The sequence below is a fragment of the Dendrobates tinctorius genome, unplaced genomic scaffold, assembly GCF_039654945.1.
Source record: "Dendrobates tinctorius isolate UK_male_01 unplaced genomic scaffold, ASM3965494v1 ptg000058l, whole genome shotgun sequence".
Taxonomy (NCBI): Eukaryota; Metazoa; Chordata; class Amphibia; order Anura; family Dendrobatidae; genus Dendrobates; species Dendrobates tinctorius.
In genome coordinates this window covers 5,584,155-5,592,603 of record NW_027361726.1, presented here as the reverse complement: position 1 = coordinate 5,592,603, position 8,449 = coordinate 5,584,155, and the positions used below count along the sequence as shown (strand labels likewise).

Here is an 8,449-nt window from a genome sequence, read left to right as displayed (position 1 = left end):
TACGATCGCGGACGCAGCGTGGCTTACAGCCAAGGCTCCCGTGTCGTCGAGCTATAACGACGACGGGGTAGGCGTCCCAGGCGGTTGTGGAATATGGACCCACTGGACCACAGGGGGGACCCGAACCTACCCAGACTAGGGAAGGGTAGCGACCGGGGTCTGTGGCAGCTGAGCTTGTGGACAAGATGGCCATAAGCAGGACTAAAAGACACCGCACAACTTCAGGTATGAAGAAAAAATAAAGTTCACTGAAATAAGGCAAAAACATAGAAACACCAGGTTCCGGAATATGCACATCATGAAGGAAACCCATCTCAGGTTGACAGGTGAAGCAGGAGGTCATCATGGGTTGACGGGGTCCAGGGTTGTCTGGCACGGGCTTACCAGGGGGGACCGCACGTGCGGGTGGTCATGCAGCGCAGCGGATCCACCCATGCATGTACGGCAACGGGCGTAGCACAGGCACAGCAGGAGAACGTCAGATGCTGACCAAAGGCAGACTTCAGATGATGGCAGAGGTCATCACGGGTAAGACCCCAGGGAACCGGCAGGACAACAGAACTGGACTCAGATAGCGCAGGTCCAGGAGTGGTGGCACTACAGCACTTGGCATAGGCTGGTCAGATCCAGGACTCGCAGGTGGGACCATCACCAGGGAGCAGAGCTGGAAACTCCCGGAAACCATGGAGGAGGATTCCATCCAGGAAGGAGAACGGGACCGGCTTAAGAGCACAACTTGGACCACCAGAACCACGGATTGGATACCTGGACGCAGGCTGGACACCAGAACTCTGAGAGACATCCGGACTCAGGTAGGACATCAGGAACACGGAGCGGACATCGGGGCACCAGGTGGACATCAGGAAGACATCAGACATCTGGTGCACATCAGGACATCTGGACGCCGGGTGGACATCAGGACATCAGAACTCCGGGTCGGACATCGCGGCACCAGGTGGACATCAGGAAGACATCAAGACGTGGATGACAGGCTCCGGATGAGAGACCACAGTCATCAGGCTCCGGACATCTGGAAGCGACCTAGAAAGGAACCTAAGCAGTCTGGTGCAAACCCTGCTGGGATGGACAGGAGCCAGCAGGGAATTGCACCGAATCCCCAGCTGAATACTGAGTAGCACAAACTCAGCGGACACACTGGACTCCTACTTCCTAGATGAACCCAGGTTAGATCACGGAACGTCAGGTAACAAAGAGTCTCAGTCACTGGGCACAGGGTTCAAGACACGGAAGGACCTCAGGAACATCAAACAGTGAGCACAGTTCAGGCAGGGTCAGGTAAAGGAGCAGATCCAGGATTCAGGAAACAACACATAACATACACAGGGCCTGGATATGCAGCCTCCAGGAAAGGCGATCTGGGTATTACTGCCCCCAGAGCAGGCGGAGAAACAAGACACAATTCAGACAGGCCTGGATATGCAGCCTCCAGGAATGCCCCCAGAGCAGGCCAAGATACAAGACACAGTTCACAGAGGAATAAAGAGCAACAGCTCTCTCAGAACTGAACAGAATCAGAGCAGAACACAGACTCACATGGCAAGGTTCAGGAACTCAATGCAAAGCTCTGGCAACTCCTCAATGGGGAGGGACCTTTATATAGGAGCTGCCTCTCAGCCATAGGCTGGAGCAGCAATTGTAGCACACACCCTCTTCTGATAAAAGGAAAGGAGGTGTGGCCGCGCGTGCCCTAAGCAAGACAGAACATAATCAGCAATGCAAAGGACACCTGGTAGAAGCTGAAGCCTGAACACATGTGGTAAGACATGCAATGTGTAGCAGACCTATTAACCCACGGGTGGCTGCCAGGGACCGCACACATGGGTGGTCATGCAGCGCAGAGGAACCACGCATGCATGTACGGCTATGCGGCGGTACCAGACACTGGGCAGCATCCACACAGATAACTGACAACAGCATTCCAGCACATTAGAGGGAAAAAGAGCGAAGGGTTAAAGCAGAGATGCAGAGTAACGCCGTGAATCAAGGTCCAAACACAGCGGCGGCGTTACAGCCACATTCCTGGATCATTTAACCATTTGTTGGACGTTAAAAAGTAAATTGTGGATATTTTCTGCAGATTCCGTCAAACAGTGAAGATGAGCGCGGATACTTCACATAGCTGATTTTATCAGATATAGAGCATGGAGTCTCATTGGAGCCGTGAGCTGTTCATACCCCTACGGGAACGGATGCCGCCATATGGGACGGGAACTGGAATTTGATAGCTGAAGAGTCAAGAAGAACAATGAGTAAAGTATCAGTTCATACATGGCCAACACCAAAAAATTAGACTCCGCATGTTTGAATGCCACTGTCATTTTTGCAGACGTCCAGTAGAAGATTGTGAGAAGCCCCAGGAAATTGATGTGAAAAATTTTCCCGTCATTCGTCTTTTTTCCTGTACAATCCGCACACAGGAAACATTCTGTTTTTCGTTGTTCCTCTGGTATATTGCTCATGTGTGATGACCGGGCAGCGCCACATGGTGGCTAATATTTTGAGAAACATTTTTTCTAGGTCTTTTCAGTTTAAAATTTTCTCTAAATGCTGAAAATTTCAATCCGGCCTCTGTAATTTCTTTATTTGTACCAAATCAAACACATATAAAGCTGGGCTCTAATTTTCCCATATAGTGCATAATTGTATACAGTGGTATTATTTGGGCCAGACTAGTTGTAAGCATTATATAGTATTTACTCATTTTATGGAAAGAAGAGCAGTGTTATTTGGCTGTTGAATGCTAATATTGTGTACGCACTATATAGCAGTTTTTATGTGAAAACTGTATGGCGGTATTATTTCATATCAGCACGTTACATGTGACATGTATTTTTATAAAACAATGAAGGTAAAAACTGATGATGAAGATGCTGTTTTTGAGCAGATTATACTGAGCTTATTAAGGTCACTGGTGCTATTTTGGGGGTGTTCGCGGCCCAGAGCAGCACCAGCTTACAGCCCCAATGCAAGTGGCGGTCCGTCTGTGTATTCACTGACTGAGTCTCACAAGCAAATATTGACATGACAAACCCTTTTATTTGCTGCTGTCAGTGTCCCCTGTGAGGACCTCCTGGTGGCTGGAGGAAATGACGGAGTTCCCAGCCTAGTAATGATGAGCAGGCCAGCAGTACAGAGTATTTCAGGAGTGTGGTGATCTGGCTGAAGGTAGTATCTTCCTGTGACATGTAACATGGATACTGATGCAATGTAAGGAAACCAAGCAGACAAGTGGAAGGTCATAAACCGATAATGATGAGGCTTTCACCGCAGAGCAAATAAACCACATTGTGATATGAAGGAGACGAATAAATGGGCGCTGCGGACGTCTCTGCCTCCTCTCACTGACACGTCCATGATCCCCAGGAAGGCGCTGCGGCCTCTGAGATCACCTCAGCACAAGCCACAGGTGATTCATCCGGCAACACCCAACTTTCCTGGCAGATCATCAATTGGAATATTGGTTTGGAAAATGTTCATGGCCTGGGGAACGTTTGGGTTGGTGATAAATTAATCCCGATGTCAGCAATGATCTCATGGGGTGAGAAACATTTACCTAAGGGTCCTGGAAAGTCGAGCCGAGGCCCAGGAATAAAACTTCTACAGGCGGTCAGGACTATCTGCTACTAATTATGCCATTACGGGCAGCAATTAGAGTATTATGTGGGCACTACATGGTGGTATTATTTGTGTATAGGGGCAATATATTATTAGGGCACTATATGGAGGTACTATTTGTATAATTTTTGTCCGGATTTTTAGGGGATTATTTAAACATATTAGTCCGTATTGGTTCGGGCTGTATTATTTCATGGGGTTACATGGGTGTCTATATTAATTTTAGGATGTGATAAAGACAATTGTGTCACCCCTGCGGTCTCAGTCACCACAGGGTACTGCACTTCATTCAGAGATGTGATACTCTGCTCTCAGGTAAGGAAGGGGCACTGCCAGGACTCACACACCCAGCATCCAACACTAGAACTCATCTGGCCAGGGGGAGTTAAATAGAGGGTGTGGGTGGCAGAAGTTAGAGGGGGAGGAGTCAGAGTGTGGTAAGGAGAGCGCTATTAGACTAGAGGGACAGTCTAGAAGAGGAGTTGAAGCTGAGTGCAGCTTGTTCCCAGACTACAGAAAGAGAAGCAAGAGGGAAGGAAAGGCTCCAGTAGTGGAGAGGAAGAAGAGGTCTCAGAGGAACGGATGGTGAGAATCCATCCGTGGGGCCCGTATCAACCTGCCGTCACCAGGTGGAGGGACCAGGTGGAGGGACCAGGTCGCAGTTAGGGGACCGGCTTCAAAACAAGTGGAGAAACTAAAGACTCAGCTAGGAAACCGGAGGCTGCAATATTTGCAGGTGCTGCAGCCACATCCATACATACTAGCTGAAAAGGCAAGCATGTAGGAACCAGGGGCCTGACCAACGTCGCCCGGCAGGATCTGAGTCTGCTGGCTCGGGACACTATGTATGAAGACGCAGGGCAGGAGAGGTGGTAGCCAGCATAGTGAGACAGCCAGGAAAGAAACATCTAAGGGAGCCCTGGCAACGTGCACCAAAAATCTACCTGAGAGCTATCTGGACCACTATCCCTGAGGACACAGCACCCCCGGCTGGGGGTTTGTACCATCTGAACTGTGAGTAAAACTTGTGAATTGTGAAAACTGCAATTTTCTGTGTCCTCCAATTTATTGCTGCGTCACTTGCCCTCCACTACAACCACCATCGTCATTATTCATGAACCATAATCTGCCCTGGGGAATAGCTCTTCCTGTGGAGAGCTGTACCAACTCTGCTGCATTAATATCTACCCCAGCGGACTGAATCTGTAGCATCGGCTAACACCTTTACTTGCCGAGTACCACAGGTGGCGTCACAAACTCTTTTTCATAAATTTTGTCATCCCCTTATCATCTTTTTCATTGCACGTCCAGGGCTACGGACCGGGTCACTGCTTCCGTGACCTCCCCTTTAAGAACTGACAGGCCTGGTACCGAGTACCTACGGCCCTAGTGGGAGTTGCACAATCATATTTTTTTTACGAGCCAGAGTACTGTTCTCTATCACCTGACTATCATGCAGCCCTTCGCAGCCCTCTCTCCAGAAGGAGAAGGTCCCCAATAAACCGTCCCTCTGAACCAGAAGGCCGCAGTGAGTGTCTAAGACTTATCATCTTTCATAGCTGAAGCTTAGGAAAACCCAAAACTTGCCCCAGTATCTACCCGGGCTGTCACTGAAGCTAAATCTAGTTTGTCTCCCCTCCAGAGAGAGGCGACCCTGGGGCTTGCCTGAGTGCGGAACCTGATGGCCACACACTGCCCTCCCAGACAGATCAGAAGGGAGATCATGAAGAAGTCCTAGTGACGTGGACACACAGTAAAAAATGGTGACACATAACTGAAAATGAATAATTATAGTACTGGTTGGATCTTCAACTGCGAATTTCCAAATTCCCCATCCAAGCCAAAATACCAAGAAAATGCTGTGTGCCCCCCCAAAAATGCAAAAAATGTAAAATGATGTACAAATGTACCACAAAACAAGTGTTTCCCACACCAAGTGCATTTGGGCACCACTCCTGGGGAACATTGCGCCTCGGGATGAACAGCTCATGGTTACTATTGGAATCTACTTGCTGTCACTTTTTATATCCGTCACCCATTATGTACCTCGCAGTCTTAACGCTACCAATCTACCCCATGATCAGCCCCAAAATCTACACGAAGCACCACAAGAAATGGTGCCATAACCTCAGCATGTGCCACCCATAATCTTTACGGGTAAACTTTCTTCGTATGGAGTGAGACAATGAACGTTATAGGCCGTGCAATGCAATGTGGTGACTGAATAAATCTGTATGTAGTTAGCTTCTCTTCATGTCTGACAGCCATTTCATTCCAGTGTCAGATGAATTCCAACCAGGGTACACCTCATTCTACTTAATGTGCTTCTGATTAGGTGATCACCTGAACCAAATCTTATTTAACAAAGGAAAGTATAAAAAACCCTGCTGTGGTGTTCACAATCCTCTTGCAATAGGACAAGCGGATGGCAAAACAAGTGCTAGTAATGTCCCAAAAGTAATAGGAATGAAAAAATAACTTTTAACCATGCCAAAGGAGTTGAAAAGAAAAGTCTTCAGTGAGGAAAAGAAGGACTCAAATCTGGCTTTACTAGCAGAGGGATACATGTTGCTTCCATCCTTAAAATCTATAAGATGGCAGTCAATTACAACAAGGTCAAGCAGCAGACATTGGGGACAACAAAGCTACAGACCGGCATGTCCGTCATCTTATTCGAATGTCACTCAGCAACCGCAGGATGACTTCAAGTGACCTACAAAAGAAATGGCAAATGGCAGCTGGGGTAAAGTGCACGGCAAGAACAGTTCGTAACAGGCTCCTAGAGGCAGGGCTCAAGTCATGTAAAGCTAGATAAAAAGCCTTTCATCAATGATAAGCAAAGGAGAGCCAGGCTGAAGTTTGCCAAAGACCATAAGGATTGGACCATAGAGGGCTGGAGTAAGGTAATCTTCTCTGATGAGTCTAATTTTCAGTTTGCTCAACACCTAGCCATCTAATGGTTAGACGAAGACCTGGAGAGGCGCACAAGCCACAGTGTCTTGTTCCCACTGTGAAATTTGGTAGAGTATCGGTGATGATCTGGAGATGCTTCAGCAAGGCTGGAATTGGGCAGGTTAATCTTTGCGAAGCACGTATGAATCAAGCCGCATACAAGGTTATCATGGAAAAAACAGTTGATTCCTTCTGCTCAGGCAATGGTCGTCTGTTCCCCAACTCTGAGGGCGTTTTTTTCCAGCAGGACAATGCGCCATGCCCAGGGGTGGATTAAGGGTAGCCAGGGCCCCGGGCTGTTCAAACTCTGTGGGCCCCCCGGTCATGTGACGGGGTCATGTGACGGGGTCGGGAAGTCACTAGTTTTCATGACGCGTACTGTGCATCAAGGAGCGGGAAGGGGTTAAATACTGAGGTAAAAAACTCAGAAAATACACGTGTGCACGAGGCCTCACAAATACTGAGGTAAAAAACACCAAATACTCAGCGTGTCCATGAGGTCTTACAAATACTGAGTGAAAAACTCACCAAATACTCAGGGTGTGCACGAGGCCTTATAAATACTGAGGTAAAAACTCACCAAATACTCAGTGTGGGCATGAGGCCTTAAAAATACTGAGGTAAAAACTCACCAAATACTCAGCGTGTGCATGAGGCCTTACAAATACTGGAAGGCTTCCACCCAACATCTAGTCCTGACTCACCTGTACCTAACATCGAAACCAGCTAATAGTCTGCAATCACCTGCTGACCTGGACCTGTCAGACAAGTTACTTCACATGAGTCACACATAGGCTTCTGCTTCATGAACTTCCCCAGATAGAAGAAGCAGCCTCCGGTGTGCAGACTGTGGCCGGATACACAGGAAGAGACGCTCCTCGTCACAGGCTGTGCCCAACATGGCAGCAGAGGGGTTAACGCCACAGGCAAGTCGCCGTCTCCTCACTCACTGGACACGACGCTGCATCTGCCGACGAACAAGCGCACATTGCGCAATATTAGTCATGTCCCAGATGTTCAGCATGTGGAGGACCAAGGGGGGACAAAAAAGACCCCAGGATTGGAACAGGAGCATGGGAAAGTGGACGGCGGTCGGAGTGGCAGGGTTTATATAGGGGTTGGAGTAAGTAAATATATATATTTATACACACACACACACATTACTACATGCGGGCAGTGCACACATGCACAATCCTCAGGTTGTATAACTTTCAACTGGTTAAAACATTTCTCTCAACAGGCCAAGAAAGAAACGTGGCAGGAATAAAGTACACCCCATAGTAACTTATGTATGAGGCAGAGGTGGCAAGACCAGCCATCACATGCCCACCTTACTAGAGGTGCCCACTGCCCACATATAACAAAGTTGATGGAAACAGACGACTTCAATTATGATTGGTTACCGGCCGCCTGACCACATCCATTTCACAACTAGTCACACCCATGTCCACACCACAACCACACCCATTTAGCACTGCTGATCACACTGACTGGTACTGAGGGCACAGTGGCTGGCATTATGGGCACAGTGGCTGGCATTGTGGGCACAGTGGCTGGTACTGTGGGCACAGTGGCTGGTACTGAGGAAAAGAAAGAACAGAGAAAAAAAAGAAAACAGAGAGAGAAAGAAAGGAGAGAGAAAGAAAGGAGAGAGAAAGAAAGAAGAAAGAAAGAGAGAAACAGAGAGAAAATAAAAGAACAGAGAGAAAGAAAGAGGGGAAAAAAAGAAAGAACAGAGGGGAAAGAAAGAGGGGACAGAAAAAAAGAACAAAGAGAGAGAGAAGAAGAAAGGGTAAAGAACAGAGAGGGAGAGAGAAAGAAAGAGGGGGAAAGAAAGAAAGAAAAAAAAACAAAAAAAGAA

General features: G+C 47.9%; 1 long non-coding RNA gene across 1 annotated transcript; it reads left to right on the top strand.

Annotated features, from left to right (window-relative positions):
• Positions 1-1,432: 1,432 nt before the first annotated feature.
• Positions 1,433-2,880, top strand: LOC141092087 (uncharacterized). The gene is made up of 2 exons (XR_012232680.1): positions 1,433-1,777; positions 2,099-2,880. It is a non-coding gene; the product is annotated as an uncharacterized lncRNA (long non-coding RNA).
• The last annotated feature ends 5,569 nt before the right edge of the window (positions 2,881-8,449 follow it).